General features: G+C 43.5%; 1 protein-coding gene and 1 pseudogene across 3 annotated transcripts in view; both read left to right on the top strand.

Annotated features, from left to right (window-relative positions):
• The window catches only part of LOC138761594 (receptor tyrosine-protein kinase erbB-4-like), a 910,121-nt gene that overhangs the window by 519,288 nt on the left and 367,954 nt on the right, over window positions 1-22,879 (top strand). The gene's annotated exons all lie outside the window — the stretch shown is intronic.
• On the top strand, window positions 14,607-14,729 carry LOC138762514 (U2 spliceosomal RNA; annotated as a pseudogene).

The following is a 22,879-nucleotide window of genomic DNA, read 5'->3' on the forward strand; positions in this document are numbered from 1 at the left end:
AAGAGTAGTAACAGGCTACTATTAAATACCACTCTTGATTCTTGGTGAACAAGTCTGCTCCCACTGTCTGCTATGGCCTGGTAGGTACTTCTGTGGAAATCATTTCCTCTTATTGTGTGTTTCTGTACTTTTGGCATATTTGACATGTAGCCACCATATTTTCAATGTCTTTGTATATACCAGTCCAGAACACGGCTGACTTCACTCTGAGTTTGCATTTCTCCATTCCCATGTCACCTTCATGTATTTTCTGGAGATTCTCTTCCTGCATTGTTTCAGGTTTAATCAGTCTTGATCCAGCCAGCAGAACACCATTCTGCAACTGCTTTATCCTCTCTGACCATCCTTGTCTTACTTGTTGAGAAAGCATTTGCAACATATCCTCCTTTCTGGTTTCTTCTCTGCTCTGGCTTAATTTATTACTGGTCACACTGATGAGATGATGTATCTTGATCCCCATGTCTTCCATTTCACATTTTTCATTCAGGGAAAGTCGTGACAAGGTATCAGCAAGCACTATCTCTTTGCCTGGTATGTATTTTAAGTCAAAGTCGCAGAAGTAATCTCTGCAGTATAGCTGGGGCCTTGTTTAGATTCTTTCTCTGGGTGTGTTCCAGTGGGCGATGATCACTTTCCACTATAAACTTTCTTCCATACAGAAACTTGTGAAACTTCTTGCATCCGTATACAACTGCCAACAGCTCTCTCAAAATATTGGCATATCTGGTCTCCACTGTTAATGCTTTTGAGGCAAAAGCTATTGGATTTCCTTCTTGTACTAATGCTGCACCAAGGCCTCTGTTAGATGCATCAACTTGCACAGTGAGGGCTTTTTCTCTATCATAGTATCTCAACTCCACTTCTCTGCATATTATTTCTTTGAGCTGGTCAAAACTTCTCTGTTGTATTGGTGACCACTGAAATTCCACGTCCTCCTTCAGCATCTCTCTGATGTTTCCTGTGTAGTCTGACTTATGTGGTATGAAGAAACTCATGTACTGAACCAACCCAAGGAAACTTCTGAGTTCCTTTTTGTCCTTTGGGTGCTCCACCTCAGCAGTGGCTTTAACCTTCTCTGGGCTTGGCTCTACCCCATCAGGAGTGGACACCATTCCAAAGAATTGGCATTCCTTCTCTTTTAAAATGCATTTGTCTGCATTAAATTTAATTCCAGCTCCTCTTGTTCTCTCCCTGGCCTCGTGTAGATGAAGATCTTGAGCTTTTCCATCTCTGCCAAAAACCTGGATGTCGTCTGCGATGCCAACTGCACTTTTACACCCTCTGCAGGTTTCATCGATCTTCTGCTGAAACATGTCCTGGCTCACCTTTAGGCCGAAAGGTAGTCACAGGAACTTGTAATGACCAAATGGAGTATTGAACGTTGTTAGTAGTGTTGATTCCTAATCTAGTTTCACATTCCAGTATCCAATCTTAACATCCAGCTTGCTAAAGATTTTGGATCCTCTTAGTTCCACCGTGATGTCTTCTAGTGTTGGTTTTGGGTAGTGACCCCTTTTTATTGCTTGATTTAAGTCTTTAGGTTCCAGACTTATTCTCAACCGGCTATTTGGTTTTTCTTTGACCACTATGGAATTTACCCAGTCTGTCAGCTCAATCACTTTGGCTACGACCTGCATCCTTTCCATGTCCTTTACTTCTTGCTCCAGCTTCTTCTTTAGCTCTAGTGGGACTTTCCTTAGAGCAGGGACAACTGGTTTGCAATTTGGATCCATGGTGATGTGATATTCAAAGTCTTCAAAACATCGAACTGAATCATCAATGCATTCCAGGTACATGCTCATGGTCTCAGCCTTGTTTGTGACTGGAGGTGGGTTCTCCAATGGAGTGTCTCTGTTGATCCTTTTGGATAACTCCTTCATCTGCATCTATGGAAACATCTGGTGGTAGAGTCTGTGGAAAGATGTTGTTTTGTGATCCAGTATCCAGCTTCACCTTTTGGTTAAATATCGTAGGCTTGTTCTGGATTGTCCTCTGTATTTGGATCCTTGCTTCCTTCTTCCTTCTATGTCAAGTATCTGAGAGTCAGAGTCCTCATTGTTGATTCCTTTTATGTAGTGAATCTTCTTGTCTTTTTTCTCCACTGGTATTACTGTTTCCTTCATACCAGACTTGCACATCTTCGCCCAGTGGTTTGCTTGACCACAAACTCTACATTCAGAACCATGTGCGGGGCATTTGTTTCGGTCATCGAAGGGATTTGTCTGCCACACTCTCTGCAGTTCTGGGGGGGAGGGGGTTTGCACTTTTCTGATTGTGTTATTTATCACATCAACCCTTCTTTCTCTTTGCTGTGAGTGGGTCTGCATAGATAGGGATTTCATCTGTGTCCTCGTGGCTTCGAAGGCTCTGGCTGTGTCTGTAGCTTCGGCCAGCTTCAAGCTATCCTTCCCTATAAAGACTTTTGCACTTCGGGATGGGCACTTCCCCGTATTAGTTGATCAACTAATCTTTCGTCTATATCCTTAAATCTGCATTTTGCAGCAACAATTTTTAGTCTAGTGAGGAGGTTATCAACAATTTCATCAGTCTCTTGCATTAAGCCTTGAAATTCATAGACCTGGGTGCTAGGTGAGAAGCAAACTTTGCAAATATCTGCACTGGATCATTTTTTCCACCTCTGTAAGCTCCTAGCTATTAAATAAGTCAAGGCTTAGCTCTCCTGTCCTCTGCTGTAACATTTTTAAAATAGCTTTTGATTGCTAAATTGCACATCTGCTGAACTTTTTAAATGATTTAACAATGTCTTTAACCTCCCACATCATTGGATGAACTGCTGTTGCTTCATTCATTTTTTTTTAGTAATGTTTTTTCTCTTCTTCCCCTTCGTATTTTAGTGTCTTACAATCAATTGTTTAGCTTCATTCCTGTTCTCTTATACCGCTGCCACCATGTTCTGATTCTTTGTTTCATGGGAGGCTTCTTAAATAACTTAGAGATGCAAAATTCAAATAACAGAAGAGACTTTACTTACTGATGTCTTCCACCATCACATGAAACTGTTCACACACAATCATATATACATAAGCCCCACGGTGGTGCACTACAGTTACTACAGTGAGTAGGGTGTATTCTTAGCAGTTACAAAATAGTTCACATTATCCTGACTATATAACAAGCAGTGTGACTGGGGGAAAGGCTGTGACTGGGGTGGGTCTGGAATGGGGAGGAGGGGTGTGACTGGTAGGAGGGGTGTGACTCGGGTTGGCCTGGACTGTGGGGGAGGGTTGTAGTTATCATCTACAACACCAGGCATCAGGGACATGTTTAGATGGGGTCAAAGTGCTTGAATATTTCTCACTCCCTTTAAACTCCCTGGCTTTCCTGGAACATTTCTGAGATTACCGTTTAAAGGTAAAGGTGGCTGGGCATTAATAGAAGGAAATCCAGTCATCCTGAAAATCTCCTAGTGTGTCATCACAAACACCCCCCAGACTATCCGTGGTGCTTAGAGTTAAACAAAAAGTCTCTAGAATCTGGGGATGAGTGCAATACATGATTGTGCTGGAGAAACTCAGCAGGTTACACAGCACCCACAGGAGGTGAAGGGTAAGCTGAAGCAGCCCACAATGACACTAACCCTTTGTTTCCTGTGGATGCTGCGTGACGTGCTGAGTTTCTCCAGCAAGTTTGTGAATTGTATCCGTCTTACTGGCATGCTCACAATTTCCACCCCAGGCGTGCAATGCAGAGGGGAGGGGGGGTGGGGTTGTCTAGTAGCATGCTTTAACTTGATCTCATTGACCCTTCCACATCACGCATCATTGGAGTGATTGACAATTGCTCCCACTAAACCTTCAACGGCCAATTACAAATAGCAAGTGGGCAGCAGAATTAAATACACAGTTGCACGCTGGGCGAAATGGAAAAAAAAAATTGCCTTTTAATTTAAATATATGGAAAAAAATATGTGAGGTCACTTCAGGTCCTCTGATTATAAAACAGTCAAGAATGGTGAAGGATAAGGTAATGGGGAAAGTGATGATCTGTCACCATCAGAGGAAAATTCCACTGCAACTGTTCAGTTCAATTGAAGAAAGCATTAAAAATATCATGCAAACTACTCTGATTTAAGAAATACCCATGAATGCTGCGCCAGGTCTGTCAGACAACGTGCATTAGGAAATCCAATCAAAAATATTACCATCAAACACAATTTGAAGCCACAATTACTGAGGGTTTAGGCACAGCGCTCTCTGAAAATCATGTCATTTTTCACTGCCAATTTTCTGTTGCCACCCATTTCAGTCTGGGGTTGAACTTAGAAAGGAGCAAATGGGGAAGGGATAAACTATTTGAAGGGTCAGAATTGCATATTGTTTTAAGCATATCTTTTATGCTTCGATTTGACAAATAATGAAAACTTGATGTTGCAATTAGCCGTTCTGCTGCTCCACTTACCTGGGATTTTATTGTCAGGAGGCAGTATGGAGCCAGATATTTGGGGTTCAGTTTTAACCCAATCCACTTGTCAGGAAGCTGACAGGAACCGGAGAGGTAACAGTGGTCTGAAGCACGAAAGTCTGCGGATGCTGTGATTATAATTAAAAACAAAAGAATGCTGGAGGAACTCAGCAGGTCTCGCAGCAGCCACAGGAGATAAAGTTATATAATCGACATTTCGGGCCTGAGCCCTTCTTAATCTGATTGGCTTTCTGCTCCATTTAAGTTATTCGTAATAATGTTGGGGCAGAGCTTCACCTGATGCTGTTAGTTGAATGCAGGGTGAGTTGCGTTGGAAGGTCTCCATTGGTATCAGCGCTAAAGCAGGCTTAGAATAGTGAGAAGGTGTTCAAAGTTCAGATTTATTGTCAGAGTACATACAAAACATCGCACACAACCCTGAGATTTTTTTCTATCGGCCAGGCAGGATTTCTGCTTATTAGTGGTATGAAACATTGTACTCAAGGAAAGACGTATACAAAAGAGAGAAATGTAAATAAAGAAAGAAATGTAAACAAACTGACTGTGCAATGTAGAAAATAAATATTCAATAATAAATAATGTACAAAGTAGGACCTTTAATGAGTCTCTGGTTGAGTTGTCTGATGGTGAACGGGTAGCAGCTGTTCCTGAACCTAGTGGTGCGAGTCCTGTGGCACCTATATCTTTTTGCTGATGGCAGCAGCAAGAACATGTGGATCCTTGATTGCTGCTGCCCTCTGATGGCAACATTCCTTGTAGTTGTTCTCGATGGTGGGGAGAGTTTTGCCTGTGATGTCCTGGGCTGTGTCCACTATCTTTTGGAGGGCTTTTCGCTCCAAGGTATTGATGCCTCAATCCCAAGCCACGATGTAGCTGGTCAGCACATTTTCCACCACACATCTGTCGAGGTTTGGCAAGGTTTTCGATGTCATACTGACCCCCCCCCCCCCCCCCCCCAACTCCTGAGAAAGTAGAGGTACTGTCGTACTTTTATTTCATGAAGACATTCGTGAGATCGTGAAGCAAGGATGTTACAGGATTTCTTGGTGATGTTCACATTTATCTGCCATATGTGAAGCCATGTTGTGAATCAAGACAGTGGAATGGAAGCAAGGTCTAACCTGGGATGACTAATTGTTTAATTTTTAATTTAGACATACAGCACTGTAACAGGCCATTTTGGCCCACGAGTATGTACTGGGGGTGTAGGCTAATTGGGTGGTACAGACTCGTAGTAAATAGTCCTGATCTTTTCCCCAGGTTACAGGGTTAGAACCAGAGGGAACAAAGTTAAGATTAGAATGGAAAGATTCAAAAGGGACTACTTCTTCACCCAAAGGGTGCTGGGTGGGTGGAATGAGCTGATGAGGATGTTAGTAGAAGTGGGGTCAAAAGCAATGATTAAAAGACAGGTACAGGAAAGGTTAAGAGGGATACAGTCGCACTAAATACATCACCCAAGATTCCAATGGTGGAGCAGACTCAACAGGGCAAATGGTCTAATTCTGCTGCTATGTCTTGCAAACCAACCCATGTGTGTGGAATAGCTTAGCTGAGTGACTTTGTGAATGTGGGCCAGTTGGCGGAAGCATCTGTTCCTGCGACTCCATCCCAAATCTTTGTGAAATCACCATGGAATCCTCCTAACTCTAGTTGGTACAGCCTTATCTTACTGCGTTTCTGCACAGTGAGGTCACACAAATGTCAATCCCTGAACTGAAAAACATTTCAAAAGGGTGGTCCTGTTAGCATAATGGTTAGTGCAATGCTGTTAAAGTGCCAGCGAATTGGGTTCGAATCCTGCGCTGTCTGTAAGGAGTTTGTATGTTCTCCCTGTGTCGGCGTGGGTTTTCTCCAGGGGCTCCAGTTTCCCCCCACCATTCAAAATGTGGCAGGGTATAGGTTAATTGGCCGTAATTAGGTAGCACAGACTCATGGGCTGAAAAGGTCTGTTACCGTGCTGTATGTCTAAATTATTTTTAATTAAAAAATTTAAAGTTCAGCTTTATTGTCAGAGTCAATGCATAACATCACATACAACTCTGAGATTCTCTTTCCTCAGAGAATATTTCAGAAGGAATTTAGGACTGGCTTTAGGTGATCAGCATTAAAATGAATGACTAACCTAGCATACATAGAGAACTTCTACACATCTCTTGCAGTGAATAACCTTGATCATTGTCCCCCATGGCCATCTGGTACACCTCAAACAAATTGTAAGGTGGATTAGCATTTGGTCTGCTTTCTGCTGTTGTTGGGTGAAGATTGATTGAGGACCCTTTCCATCCAGCACTCAGTATCTATCACCCACTACCATCAGGAAGGAGGTACAGGAGCATTATAATCAGGCTGGGAAATAGCTGCTTCCCATAGGCTGTGAGATCGATGAATGGTATCCTGTAACTGACTAAATAATTCCAAAATATTTATATATTTCTTTTAAATTACTTCTTTATCTATAGATGTGATTAAAATGTGGTGTGCATTGTGTGGGCTCTGTGGTCCGGAGAAATCTGTTTCATCAGGTTGTATATGCACGGTCAGATGGTAATGAACTGGAACCTTCCAGGACACCTCTCCACAGTTCCTTCGTATCTTTAGCATTTTCATCTCTGCCAACAGAACAGCAGATGGAATCTCAGTTCAAGGTCTGGTCAAAAGATTACACCTCTGGTCCCTCTGCTCTGCAGCAGATTATCAGCTTAATTAGGAGCTCAGTGGGTATTCCATGCCCACACCTTTCAGAGGTGAGAGGGTTTCAGACCGGCCCACAGGTTCAATCCAGGAGCAGACCAATATGCACCTGGTGCATCCTCTGCGCTGCCTGCATCATTGCCAAAACATTGCTTCATTCCTTTGTGGAAGTTCTTTTTCCATTTGTTCACTGGTCGAGAATACCAATGGTCATCTCTAATTGCTCTTGAACTGTCTCAATTTGGAGTCAACCACATTACTGAGAAAAGAATTGAGCTCCTCCAGGAGCTCAATAGTAAACTAAGTGACTTTTTTTTCTCCAAGTGAAACATAATTTGCTGCAGATGCTGTGATTAGAAATGTGGGACGAACTCAACTGGTTTATTCAGCATCTATAGAAGACAAAGGTATATTGCTGACATTTTGGGCCTGAGCCCTCCTTCAAGAGATAAGCAGTAAAGACAGAAGCCAGATATATCAGAAAGTCTCAGAATTAAAGCAATATGGAAGAATCCAGACCAACAAAAGCTGTTGATCAGATGTGATAAGGGACAAGGTAGAATTTATCATGTCTGTGTGAAAAGGAGACAGGTAAAAGAGAGACGACGGGGGGGGGGGGGGGGGGGAGGGGGAGAAGAGGTTGGGGGAGGAAGTTTTAAGAAAGCAAGAGAATTCGATATTAGTGTTATCTGGTTGGAGGGTGCCCAGTCGGAAGATGAGGTGTTGTTCCTCCAATTTACGGGTGATCTCAGTCTGGCAGTGCACGAGACCATGGACAGACATGTCGGCAAGGGAATGGGATGGAGAATTAAAATTGGTGGCCACTGGGAGAACTACGTTGTTGCTGAAGATAGAGCTGAGGTCCTCAACAAAGCAATCTACCAGTCTGCGTCCAGTCTCTCCGATGTAGTAGAGACCACAACAGGAGCACCGATGCAGTCAATGACCCCTGCAGATTCATAAATGAAATGTTGCTTCACTTGGAAAGACTGTTTGGGGCCCCGAATGGTGGTGAGGGAGGAGGTGTGGGTGCAAGTGGAGCATCTCCTGCAGTAAGTTGGTCCCAAGGGGATAATAGGTGGGGATGGAAGAGTAGTTAAGGGAGTTGGTGGGGAAGGAGGAGTGGATGAGAGAGTGTGATCATTCAGTAGCTTAATGATCATCTTAACCAAAGTTGGCTTTTCTTGAATTTAATTCTGTGGATATAAATTTGTTAGTTTGATTAATTGACAGGTCTTTAGCGGCTCATTCAGTGAATTCACCTCTCAGTCATTCCCTGGCAGAATGGTATGGGTGTGTGATCCCATCAGATCCCCTCTGTTAACTTCCCTCAATGGTTTCCCTTTCTCCTCTTTCACCTAAGCGCTTGGTGAGTTAAACTTCAGGGGGATGTAAAAGGGGCTGGATTTGGCCATTTGCACAACTGCACACACACGTTCCCACAATCAGACACTCTCCCACTGCATAACTCACACTTTCACACCACATGCTCCTTACATGTGAACATGCACACATATGTACACACACACTCACACACCCAGACCTTTTCTGTGTACTGGTCATTTGCCACCCACCAGCATGGTTGGTGTTAATGGTGTAAAGTCAGACGTGACATTTGACTGCTAAGGAACTCTGGAGTTTGTACATTCTTCCTCTGACCATATAGGTTTCCTTCAGGTGACCACATTGCCTCCCACCTCTGAAAAATGTGCAGTTTGGTAGGTTAATTGGCCATTGAAAAGTACTACTATTACATAAAAAATAAGTAAAGGCAGGAAGCTGCAAGATATGAATCTCGGGAGAGTTTGTGGGACGTGGAGAGAATAAAATGGAAATTAGTGGTGGATTGATGTTGGAGCTTCTCAATGGGCTGCAGCTTTGTTTCTGTGCTGACGCGGCTGGTGAGAAACAGGATAGGATAGAGGCAGAACATTGTGCAGTACGTAGGGAGCAAAGGAGTGGTCAACAGAAATGTGAGCCCTTCAAGAGCAGAATGGAGCAGTTCTTTATTGTTGAAGGATAGAATCGTGCTGAAGATGAGCAGGCACTTCTCAAAGAGTATAAGAAGGCTGTTCTCATGAGGATGATCAGCCATGAAGCATGTCGCATGTTCACAGACTGGCAGCCCTGCAGAAATCCATCGGTCTTTCATTCCTGGAAGCAGTGCAGAAATTGGAGGATTAATTCAATCCGTGGAGCTTTGATGGAGCAGAGAGTTACAAGCTCGCAGACACAATCAAAGAGAAGGAGAGGAAGTCCGCGACTACATTGCTGCATGAAAGGATTTATCCAGGCATTGCAACATTGGGGAACTCATACTGTGTGCTGCAGGGTAGATTTGTGCATTGGCTGAAAGGACAAAAGGATTCAAAAGGATAGAAATGCTGAATCCTCCTTTGGACTTGGCTTACAAATTTGTAACCTTGATGAAAATGGCAGTGAAAATCACCAAGAGAATTCATCCATTGCTCGGGGAAAACATGACAGCAGCTCACAATCTGAGGGCAGCAGCGAAACCATGTCCAAGTTTAAGTACAAATTTATTGTCAGAGTATCTACATACAACCCTGAAATTCTTTATTCTGTGCGCCAGGCAGTATTTCCACTTACTGGTAATTGTAAACTAGACACGTCGAAAGATACTTGTACAAAAGAAAGAAAAAAGGACCAAGAAATGTAAACAAACAAACTGTGCAATACAGAACTTAAATATTCAGTAATAAATAATGTGCAAAGTGAAAGTCCATAAATGTGTCCCTGATTGAGTTTGTTGTTGAGGTGTCTGACGGTGGAGGGGGAGCAGCTGTTCCTGAACCTGGTGGTGCGAGTCTTGTGGCCTCTAGACCTCTTTCCTGGTGGCAACAGCAAGAACAGGGTGTGTGCTGGGTGGTGTGAATCCTTGATGACGATCGCTGCTGCTCTCAGATTCCAGCGTTCCCTATAGATGTTCTTGATAATGGGGATGGTTTTCCCTGTGATGTCCTGGGCTGTGTCCACTACCTTGTGCAGGCTTTACGCTAAGGGATATCATATCAGGCCATGATATAGCTGGTCAGTGCACTTTCCACTACACATCTGTAGACATTTGCCAAGGTTTCCAATGCCATACTGTACCTTCTCAAACTCCTGGTGAAGTAGAGGTGCTGATGTGCTTTTTTCACAGTCACATTCATATGAGAGGTACATGAGAATTCCTCCAAGATAGTACTTTCCTGAAATTTAAATTTACTTACCCTCTCCGCCTCTGATCTCTCAATGATGAGTGAATCGTACACCTCTGGTTTTCGTCTCCTAAAGTCCTCAAACAGCTCCTTGGTTTTGGTGACATTGAATGAGCAGTTGTTGTAAGTGCACCAATCAGCCAAGTTTTCAATCTCCCTTCTGTATGTTGACTCATCCTCCTTTTTTATACAACCCCCTACCATGGTATCGTCAGCAAATTTGTAAATGGTGTTGTTGTCGTACCGAGCCGGTCACAGGTGTAAAGTGAGTAGAGCAGGGGGCTAAGAATGCTGCCCTGTGGTGCTCCAGTACAGAAGGAGATTGTGGAGGAGATTTTCTTGCCATTTTGCATTGACTGTGATCTGGAGATGAGGAAATCCAGGATCCAATTGCACAGTGTGGGACTGAGGCCCAGGTCTTGGAGTTTGCTGATCAGTTTTGAGGGGATGATGGTGTTAAATGCTGAACTACATTCTATAAAAAGCATCTGCGAACACCTGAGGAAGTCAAGGAGCTGATGTACCTTCTTCATGATGACATCTATGTGTTGGGTTCAGGAATGGTCCTCTGAGACTAGCTGTAGCTATTGTATCTGCACCTGACAAAGGGGCCTGGCCCAAAACATTGGTTGCTCTTTACGTCCCCTGGACACTGTGCGACCTGCTGCATTTCTCCTTGTGCACTGCAAACTATCTGTATAGGCAGGCGACAAAAGAAAGCCCGAGAAAATGTTGCAGAAGTGCAGGGGAATGGGACTGATGGGATTGCTCCCCTGGCACCTACCCAGAGGGCTGAATGGCCACATTCTCTGACATAAGTAAAGGGTTGGTCAGGGTAAGATTCTTTGCAGGTTTGTTGCAAAATATTTTGGGCAATTTGCAGCTGGAGACCTTTTTCTGTCAATGTGATGTTTGTTTAATAAGCAAGTGTCACCCCGGTTTGCACGGTCAGTAAATTCTTTAGCAGTGTTTGTAATAAATGCAAGAATTAATTTAGTGCTGCAAAGATATCAGCTCTGCAGAAGCAGGACTAATTTTTATTTATTGGCTAATCACCTCACTATAAATCAGACTGGCCTCTCTATGGAGATGCCATCCAGAGGCCTAAATGGTTAAATTTATTAGAGGTAAAAATAGGCTTGTGCTTTATACTCTACCTGTTCCCGCACCTTGCTGTGCAGCACATCCATCCCTCCTCAACGCTCAGCTGTAAAATGATAAGTAAGAGAGTACACAGTGCATAAGCCTCTGTAATGAAAAAATTTAATCAAACCCAGTGATATATACAAGAATTATTAGCACATCTCAGTGCCTAAACTTATTGAAATGTCTTAGGTTACAATAATTTCTATTGAGAAATCATTCAGAAGCAGCAGAGATTTGGTTGCCTGCTCTGCTGCCAAGAGTCAGCTGCCTTGGGCTTCGGAAGTCACTAAATGCTACGGTACCCAGTACCAGCAGAGACACACTCACTAAGTCACCCTGACACAGCAACACCCTGAAACAGCAGCACCCCCCCACTTTTCCCAATTATGTGACACCTTCCAGCCAAACATGATCAAGCAAGTTAAAAATATGTTGACAGTGGTGGAAAGCCATTAGATTTAATAGCTTGATTTGTTTCTGTTACTGTTTATCCAGGATTTAATTGACACGACACAGCCAATACATTTCTGGCTTCTTTTATCCATCCTCTTTGTAATCAGGAGGGATTTGACGCTCCTTCTTCTCACCATAGATTACAAGCAGGCTATTCAGCTGAATGAAATGAGCAACTGGCTGTCACCAAACTGATGGAAGTGCTCACCTTCAAATTGAGTGGATTGAGAGAGAGAGTTAGCAAATTATCTGAGCAAGGCTGTGTCGAGCATGTTGCAGTATTGAGGGAACTTGTTTGTGCGGTGTGTAGTCAGGTTGGTCATGGTCACATTTCAGTTCCCGAGCCTCTGAGAGGTGTAAGTTTGTCTCCCGCCATTGCACCACGTTCTAGTAATTAAGTGCATCCAAATTTTGAAGAATTATTATTGGTAAGGGTCACTGAAATTGTTTAATGGGTTCTATTTACTCTATATGTGTGACTCCAACCCATGCCAGGAAGGTTGACTCTCACCTGCTCTTTATACTCAATGCAACCAATTGCTTGTGGGAGAATTGAGGAATGGCAACCTCGCCTGCGATGCTCAAAGCAGTGCCCATGTTCAAGCTTCAAGTTTGTTGTCACATGTCAAAGCTGCAGTGACAAAGGTTGTTGTGCAAGGAGACCAGTTGACATCTCATCCATCCTACAAAACCACCTCTTCTTTCTTGCACAAACTGTAACTGTGAATGTTTAGGGCCTCTCTTTTATAATTTAACATACACTGTTGGAGTTTGTTTACAAGATTACCTGTTTGGCTACAGCAAATAAAAATTGTGTTTCATCAGTACCTTGTACTTTTGTATATAGAACACTGCAGCACAGTAAAGACCCTTCAGCCCTCGATGTTGTGGTGACCTATATATTCCTTAATAAAACCCCTCCCTACTTCATAACCCTCTATTTTTCTTTCATCCTTGTGCCTGTCTAGGAGTCCCTTAAATGCCCTTAATGTTTCAGCCTCCACACTCCTGGCAAGGCATCCAGGCACCCACAACTCACTGTGTAAAAAAAAACACACACACGTACCCCTGAAGTCTCCCCTCATCTTTCCTCCCTTCACTTTGTACATATGTCCTCTGGTGTTTGCTTCTCCTGCCCTGGGAATATAAAAGGTGTTGACTGTTTACCTTATCTATGCCTCTCAGCATCTTGTAAACATATTAAGTCACCTCTCATCCTTCCACTCTCCAAAGAAATAATAAATTCTGTATCGTTCATACAAGTCAGAAACAGATGTACAGAGTTACAGAGAGAGGTTAGTTGTTACAGACTGAAATCACATAATTTTTCCATTTGGGGGTTCATTCAGGAGTCTGATAACAGTGGGGTGGTGGTGCATGATCTCACACGTGCAAAACTTCTTCCTGACTGGAGGGGAGTGAAGAGAGTGAGGCTGGGGTGTTACGAGAATTTCAATATGCCAGCTGGTTCTCCAAAGCAGCAGGGGTTATAGCTGCAGTCGATGGAGGGAGAGGGGGGTGTGTGTAATGGACTGACCATGTTCATAACCCTCTGCAGCTTCTTGCAGTTGCCAGGCAAAAAGGTGATGTACTCTTGAAAGGATGCACCTGTAGAAGCTGTTAAGGGATGCTGGTGGCAAGCCAAGTTTCCTCAGGCATCTGTGCAAATAATAAAAACTGATCAGTATTTTCTCTAGCTGTTGATACAAAAAAATAATGGGAGTACCATAAAGAACAGAGTGCCCTGTATGACATGATGTTTGATAGATTATTGTTCCAGGCACTGCAGGCACCACTATTTTGGCTTCCAAACATTCCTTCCAACTGAAGCAACATTTCACTTGCGATTCTCTGAGGGTCATCTACTGTATCCGGTGTTCCTGACGTGGTCTACTCATATCTATTCCACACACCATTGCCACAAACAACATGTCTGTCTATGGCCTTCATACACTGCAAAACCAAGGGCTATCGCAAACTGGAAGGGAAATACCTAAAATTGCATCTGGGTACTCTCCAACTGGATGGCATTACATCGACTTCTCTGGTTTTCATTTGGCCTCTGACCTCCCCCCCCTCTCTCTCCCTCGTTGGTTGCATATCTTCGCTGCGGGATCTGCTGATTTCTTTAGCACTTTTGTGTAGTGAACGAGAATCACAGTGTCTGCACGGTGGTCCTCTGTGCTGTTGGTTGCCTTTGCAAGCAACAACACTGAAGAGCCAATTAACATTGCACTGGTGGTGGGAGGAATGAGATGCTCCTGCTTGAGGATTTAGCAGAGAGGTAATCCAGCATGCATTGGTATTCAGCAGCACGAGGTAACTTTGCACCAATCACACTTCTAGGGTGTCAATGGGGAGTAGACCCTCAGGAAGGGGAATTACTGCATGGTCTACTGTGTGACTGAGATCAACAGGAAATAAGGAGAACTGAAAGGCAGAGGTGGAGGATGGAATGGAAACCACCAGGCCTCAGCCTGGTCATTCAAGATGACTCAGTGCCTTGGTTGCCACAGGACCCAACGTGGGGACGGAAGGCTTCTCAAAGTTCAAAGTCAGAGTACAGACATGACATCACATACAACCCTGAGATTCCTTTTTTTCCTGAGGGCCAGGCAGAATTACCAATTGTGCAGTATTTTTATTCATGCAGAATCTCAGCCTTTTGGCTAAAATCAAATGTAGTATTTGTTCTCATCAGTTTAATATCTGATATGTCCCCTGTCCATGGATTTTTTTAAAGGTCAACACGTGTCGGTTAGTACAACATTTCATCAGATGCAAGGATCGACAATGAGATAGACAACAGACTCGCCAAGGCAAATAGCGCCTTTGGAAGACTACACAAAAGAGTCTGGAAAAACAACCAACTGAAAAACCTCACAAAGATAAGCGTATACAGAGCCGTTGTCATACCCACACTCCTGTTCGGCTCCGAATCATGGGTCCTCTACCGGCACCACCTACGGCTCCTAGAACGCTTCCACCAGCGTTGTCTCCGCTCCATCCTCAACATCCATTGGAGCGCTCACACCCCTAACGTCGAGGTACTCGAGATGGCAGAGGTCGACAGCATCGAGTCCACGCTGCTGAAGATCCAGCTGCGCTGGATGGGTCACGTCTCCAGAATGGAGGACCATCGCCTTCCCAAGATCGTATTATATGGCGAGCTCTCCACTGGCCACCGTGACAGAGGTGCACCAAAGAAAAGGTACAAGGACTGCCTAAAGAAATCTCTTGGTGCCTGCCACATTGACCACCGCCAGTGGGCTGATAACGCCTCAAACCGTGCATCTTGGCGCCTCACAGTTTGGCGGGCAGCAGCCTCCTTTGAAGAAGACCGCAGAGCCCACCTCACTGACAAAAGGCAAAGGAGGAAAAACCCAACACCCAACCCCAACCAACCAATTTTCCCTTGCAACCGCTGCAATCGTGTCTGCCTGTCCCGCATCGGACTGGTCAGCCACAAACGAGCCTGCAGCTGACGTGGACTTTTTACCCCCTCCATAAATCTTCGTCCGCGAAGCCAAGCCAAAGAAAAAGAAAAGATTACAGCACCAGCGACCCATGGTCAATTCTGGCACTGTCTCTAAGGAGTTTGTACATTCTCCCCATATCTGCATGGGTTTCCTCTGGGTGCTCCGGTTGCCTCCCACCTGTCAAGTTGGGTTCAGACATGCTTGTTATAAAAATGATCTTGAGTCTGGAGTCCCATTTGTAGCTTGTTTTATTTTACCAGACATTTAGAGAATATCTACATGTGCAGGCTTTTCCCTGCTAGCCCCGAGCCTCTCTCTCTCCCAGATGCGGAAGTCCCGCCCTGTGATGTCATCGGCCTGCTCGATGCCCCACCAGTAGTGTTACACCTCACCCCCCTCCCCCTTACTTTGCATTTGAAGGCCCCTTTTCTGTGGCTTCATCTGCTTCATTTACCTTTACGCATTCAGATAAAAATACACACAAAATATTTACAATGTACAAATCCTTCTTGACTCTGGGTGCTTTACAGTCTCTACAGATTCTACCTCTGTGGTCTCTTTACTTTTCGTCCTGATCTTGTTCTTATTATGACAGGTGAACTCTGTTTCAGTGGGCAGTCTCTGGATCTGCCTTTGCAGGAGTGTCCATTTCCTGCCGGTGCTCTTGTTTCTTTTCACCTTGAGACTGTGATATGGGCACGAGATGTTGGTGATTCCGTCTCAGTATCCCTGGTGGTCCTTTAACCATGTACGACTGTGGGCTGTGGTGCATGGAAATTACTGTACTTTGCCGTCTTACATTGGAGATCCACATATTATCTCCTGGTGCCAGTATTTCCAGTTCGTTCATTCTGTCTCTCTCGTTATACCACTGCATTCTTACACCTCTTCTCCCTCTCCTTGTTCTGGAGTTGTAGCAGGTCTGGGAGTTCCAGCTGCAAACCCTCTGGAAGGGTTGGTAGAGTCGTGTGAAAGCGACGTCCCATTAGCACTGGACTGGAATGGAGCCGTTAATAAACCTGCTCATAAGGTTAGTATGGTGCAGGGTAGTAGGCCTGAAATAAAGTCTGGAGAAAATGTTAAAAGAAAAAATGAAGGAAAGGTAGGAAAGGACAGAACTTCTGCAATTGTATGTAATTTTTGTAAGAAACCTGGTCATGTGATTGTGAATTGTCTAGTTTTGAAAAAGAAAAGAGAAAAACAGGTTTTACCAGAAGCATGTATTCAAACAGTGGAATTTAAGGAGAGCAGAGGTGCCATACCTGGTAAGGAGGACATGGATGTTTTCAAGCCTTTTGTGTCAGAGGGCTTTGTCTCAATAAAGGAGGTAGAACCATAGGTTCCAGTTAAAATTCTTTGAGATACTTGGGCTGCTCAGTCATTGTTGTTGGGAAATGTTTTAACTGTGGATCAAAGGACTGACACAGGGGAGACAACTTTGATTAAAGGTGTTGGAGGTGAGGTAGAGTCAATATCGCTTCACAAGGTTGTGCTGAATTCAGAATTAGTCAAAGGACCTGTTGTAGTAGGAGTAATTCCAAAGTTACCCATGCAGGGTGTCTCATTTTTGTTAGGGAATGATTTGGAAGAGGATAAAGTTGGATCAATTTTAACATTAACAAATCGGTCTAGTAAGGATGTGGTTAGAGAGGATGGTGAGATATATCCTGCATGTGCGGTACCTAGATCTGTGACTAAGAAAATCCAGTTGATAGAGATTTGCCCAGTACTTCTGAAGTACTTTTGAAAGAGCAGGGTAATTGTGAGAGTAAGGATTTATCTTTGTCAAGGAAAGAGTTAATTCAACAACAGAAAATAGATGCAGATCTTGTTGTCTTAAGGGAGAAAGCAGGAACTGAACAGGAGATTAAAGAAATGGTCTGTGGTTATGACTTGGAGGGTGAATTGTTGTTGAAACCTTATTACAAGGATAAGGGTAGTGAGGAACAATCTGTATCAGAGGTGTTGGCTGTTGATAGAATGGAGGAAGTGGTGGATCATAAGATTAAGGAAACAGAATCTTGTGAGCGTTACCTTAAAGAAACCATGCTTCCTGTGCACCTATCTAACTCAACCATTTTTGGAAAATTTGGAAGAAAAGTTAGGCCATCTTAAATTACAAGAGCAGATGCAGTCAAAAGAATTACTTTTGAAATATACAAATTAGTTCCCTGATGTTCCAGATAAAGACATCAGTGATTTACCATGATGTAGATGTTGGAGAGGCAAATCCCATAAAACAGCACCCATATAGAATAAACATTCAAAAGAGTAAAATCATGGATCAGGGGGTGGAATATATGTTGAGGAATGACATTATTAGACCTTTGAACTCAGATTGGAGTTCTTGTATTCTGGTACCAAAACCAGTTGGAACTATTAGGTTCTGTACAGATTATAGGAAGGTTAATTCAGTAATTAAAACAAATGCTTATCCTATTTCGAGAATAGATAACTATATTTATAAAACTGGCAAGCTAAATTTCTTACTAAGTTGGATTTTGTGAAGGGTTACTTGTGTTTACCTTTAACTGAGAGAGGAAAGAATATTTCAGATTTTGTAACTCCATGTAGTTTATAGAGTATAATGTGTTACCTTTTGGCATGAAAAATGCCCCTGCAACATTCCAGAGAATTATAAATTTGGTTATCCAAGGGTTAACTCATACAAATGCTTATATTGATGACTTGGTCACAAAAAGTGACACACGGGCAGAACATCTAAGGCAAATGGACAAATTGTTTGCAAGATTATCCAAAGCAAACTTAACTGTTAATTTAGCAAAGAGTCAATTTGCAAATGCCACGGTAACATACTTGGTTTATGTAGTTGGTCATGGCAAAGTTGCATGTATTCAAGTGAAGGTGAATGCAATTTCTGAGTTTCCTATTCCCAATGGCAAGAAAGCAGTGGAAAGGTTTTTAGGAATGGTAGGATATTACAGGAAATTTTGCAGAGGTCGCTTTTCTTTTAACCAATCTTTTGAAGAAAGGGGATAAATTTGTGTGGACTAAAGATTGTCAGGCAGCTTTAGAAAATTTAAAGGAGATGCTATGTCATTGCCCATTTTCTGTAGCAGTGGACAGCAGTGAGGGAGCAGCAGGTGCAGTTTTATTGCAAAAACATAATGAAATTGACCATCCAGTTGCCACTTTTCAAAAAAATTCAATGTTCATCAAAAGAACTATTCCACTATTGAAAAAGAACTGTTGGCTATCATATTTGCTCTGCAGAATTTTGACTTGTATCTTGGTACCTCTCATGAACCAATTGTTATATTCACTGACCACAATCCTCTGGTGTTTTTAATAAAATGAAGAATAAAAACAGAAGATTGTTAAAGTGGAGTTTGATATTACAAGAATATGATCTGCAAATTAACCATATAATGTGATTGCCGATTGTTTGTCAAGGTGTTAAAATTGATCATTTATAGAAATACTCTCGAAATTGAATTACTGTACTATTACATGTTATATATTGTGTATTGTTATCTCTTTAGTGACTTTAAAACAGTTATAACTGAATTTTAACTTAAGAGTTAAAATTCCCTTTAAAGGGGGGAAGGTGTGACAGAGTATTTAGAGGTGATTTGGGAGGAATTGTTAGAGCAGCTTGCACACACACATTTTAAAACACAGAATATTTGCAGGACTTTTGCAGAATGCTTTTTGCAGGAGGCAACAAAGTATCGACAGCAGCTTGCCTGGGAGAGCATGTGATCTTTGCAGGCAGAGAGGAGAAGAGTTTTGCTCTCAGAGAGGGAGGTTGTGAAACAGAGAGAGGAGACAGAAATCAGTTTCAGAAGAACAAAGTTGGCAAACTTTGGAAGGCTGCCTGGTCAACGGAGAAGGTTAGCAGTCTGAAAGGTGACCTGAAAGAAAGAGGATCGTCTGGAGAACCCTGAAGGGGGCAAGTTTCAACAGCAAGACTGATTGAGAAGGAATCAGTTTCAGATGTCCTGGAAAAGGAATCTCTCTCTGAAAACCAGCGAGAACCGTCCTGAGTGGTAACCATTTGCCTGTTAAGCACCAAAGACTGGTGAACTTTGTTTATGCTAACTTCTGTGCACAGTACAAAAATTGCCTGCAGACGGTGAAATTGGACTGTGATCCAAAGAACTTTTCTAATCTTAAATATACATTACACACACCTGCGCTTGGTATTAGAGGGGGAATTAAGTAGTTAGGTAGGTTAAGTAGTAACTGTGGTGCGCTCTTAGCCAGAATCAGACACACACAAGGTAAAGACTGTACAACAGCTTTAATCCACAAAGACTTCCACAGAGCCAGGCTGGCTGAAGTTCTGAGTGAGACTTCGGGAGGCTGGCGCAGGCTTATATCCCGGAGGGTGATTGACACCTGACCAGGTGGGGCTTGATCCATTCATGCTGACTGATTGACAGCCGGCCAGGTGTTGTCCTGTCCCTTTACACTCCTGCAAGTGCAGTAGGCCGGCGGTACACTCCTGCAGGTAAAGAGGTTGCTCCCTGCAGTAGGCCGGTGGTACAGTACACTCTTGCAGGTACAGAGGTTGCCCCCTGCAGTAGCTCAGTGGTGTACCACCACAATAAGTTAAAGTTTAATTCTGTTTTCTTGTTCAAATATAATTATAAACAACTTTTATTTAAGTAACCCTGTGTTGTGGTGCATATCTATTACTGCTGGTTTTTGGGGTCTTCTGGACTCCATAACAGCTATTTCTATGAATCTCGAGAAATAGTTCACTGCTAATAAATCTGTTCTCTCCAAGAGTGAATAAGTCTGCGCCAAGTTTTTGCCATGGCCTGTCAGGGAATTTACTCGGCATCAGCAGGTCTCATACGTTAGTCCTTTCCTGGATGCACTCTCTGCACCTCAAGACAATCTCACTTATTTGATTACTCAGATCTAGCCACTACTCTGTTTGGCACGTTCCTGGCAATTTACAACCCCCTGGTAGTCCTTGCGTATTTTCTCGAGTACCTCGTTCCACATGCAAGTCGGAATAACTAATCTCATACCACACAGGAGTAGTCCTACAGGCTAAGAATGGCCCTCTCTTGCCAGTCGTGTTTGACTGGTCCTTGTAACTGGCTTCTATCTGGCCAGCCTTCACTGCAGTATTTCATGACCTGCGCACACAGTTGCTCTCGGAGCTCTGTCAGGTATCTATCGCTCGTTGGCAGGTTTTCCATCACCGTCTCGACGTAAATATTGGTGTTCTCCATGAGGTCTTTGTCAGCCCTCGTGGTTCAGTCTTGTAGTGGGGAGCAAGAGAGTGTATCCGCAGTTATGAGATTCTTCCCAGGTATGTGTGAGATCATGTATGAGTATCTCATCAGCCTCATCCTGAGCCTTTGTATCCATGGTGGCAGCCAATCCAGCACTTGCCCACCTAGCGTTTGTGGTCCGTCTCCAACTCGAAATGTAGTCCCAAATAAAATCGGTGAATCTCTCGCAAGCCCAAGTCAGTGCTAATGTCTCTTTTTCCAGCTGTGCATACTGCTGCTCTGTTTCTGTTAGCGATCTGGAAGCATAAGCAACTGGTGACCAATAGTCTCCACCCTTCTGTTGTAATACTGCTCCTAGTCCATATGATGAAACTTATTCTCAGTTGCCTATTTGGATCATACAACTGAATGACCAGTGTGGATGATAGCTCTCACTTGAGATTACTAAATATCTTGTATTGCTCCTGTCCCCAGTTCCACTGGTTTTTCTTGGACAATAGGACTTTTAGTGGTTTGTCTTTTTCGGCCAGGTTTGGTATTGTTCACCATACTGAGGAAACTTCTGAGCTCACTAATGTTTGTTGGCTCCTTCATGTCCTGCACATCTCTTGTCTTGTCTGGGTCTGGTTTCATGCCGTCTGCTGAGATGATGCCCCTGGAAATTTCACCTCCTTCCTCCAAATTCATACATTGCCATGTTGAGAGTGACCCTTTCCTGCTCATTCTAGGACTGCATTGACCCTCATGTCATGTTGGTCCTTCGTGGTCCCCAGATGAAGATATCGTCCATGTGGCAGAAAACTCCTTCCAGGCCTGCAGTAATCTCAGTCACCATTCTGTTCTGGAAATGTTCAGGTGCAGAGGAGATACCAAAGGGTAGGCGGTTGAAATAGTAATGCCTGAATGGCGTGATAAATGCCATGTAGAGAGCTGATTCTTTGGACAAAGAAATTTGCCAAAATCCCTTGTTCATGTCCAACTTAGTAAAATATTGTGCATCGGTGAGCAAGCCTAGGGTTTGATCCACTGAAGGGAATATAAACTTTTCTCTGCAGTCTGATCCATTCAAGGGTGTCAACTCCACACAAATGCGAACATCTGTATTCTTTCTCGGTGTTACCACCTGGCACAACACCACTCTGTAGGTTCCTCTACACAGCTGATGACTCCAAGCTTCTCCATTCTTTCAAGCTCTCTCTTTACTTTGCCCATGAGTGGCAATGGGACCCTTCAAGGTACCTTCAGTGAAAATGGTTTTGCGTCAGGCTTGAGTTTAATAACGTATGCCTTCTGTACTAACCTGAGTCTGTTGCAAAGTTTAGGGTAGGCCTTCCTGACAGTCTTTTGGGTGTCCTCTCTGGCCACTAACTGGAGTTTCACTGAAGCTGGTCTGCTCAATAGCGCCACTTGTAAGTCTCTCACCATCAACACTTCTTCTGTGGTGCTCCTCTCTCTGTATGAGAGAGTTTCTTTTGGCGATTCCAGGACTGTAGAGTGGCTTCTGCACTTTTCCAGCCTTCTGTCTCCGGGTATAATTCTTTTGAACACTTGCTCAGGAATGGCTGTAACATCGGCCCTTGTGTCGATTTTGAAGGTCACTTTGCTGCCTCCTACATTAATGTCGGCCATCTATGGTTCCTCACCAGATGCTTTTTCTCCAAGGAACAATCCGTCCACGTCCTCCGCTACCTCATTCACTATGCGGGTTGACCTGCAGACGTTTCCGAAGTGTCCTTGTCTGCCACAGATGTGACATTCTGCACTCCTGGCTGGGCATTGAAATGCTGGCTGGAATGGTAGTTTTCCGCACTTGGGGCATGTCTTGCGCTCTACTTTGCTCTGCTTTCATCACCTTAACTTTTTGCTGTCCTGGCGTCTGCCCTTTGCCTCAGAACTTCTGCTGTCTTCCTCTCTTAAGTTGCACTGCGTTTACTGCTAGTTTGCTTACACACATTTCTCCAAGTCACTTTGCTGCTGCTTTATTGCCTCTGACTGTTTACCGATTGTGACTGCTTTCATGAGGATGATGTCTTTGTCGAGTTGCATCCTCTCTCTTCAGCCTACTACTCATCTGTCGTGCAGATCCCCATATTTCCAGTTCTCTGCCAATGCATACAAGGCTGTAATGAATGTGTCTACTGTTTTTGCAGGCTGCTGCACTCTTGTTAAATTTGGCCTGTTTGTAAATTATATTCTTCTTAGGCACAAAATAATAATTGAACCCTCTCCG

Source organism: Narcine bancroftii, chromosome 4 (genome assembly GCF_036971445.1).
Source record: "Narcine bancroftii isolate sNarBan1 chromosome 4, sNarBan1.hap1, whole genome shotgun sequence".
Lineage (NCBI taxonomy): Eukaryota > Metazoa > Chordata > Chondrichthyes > Torpediniformes > Narcinidae > Narcine > Narcine bancroftii.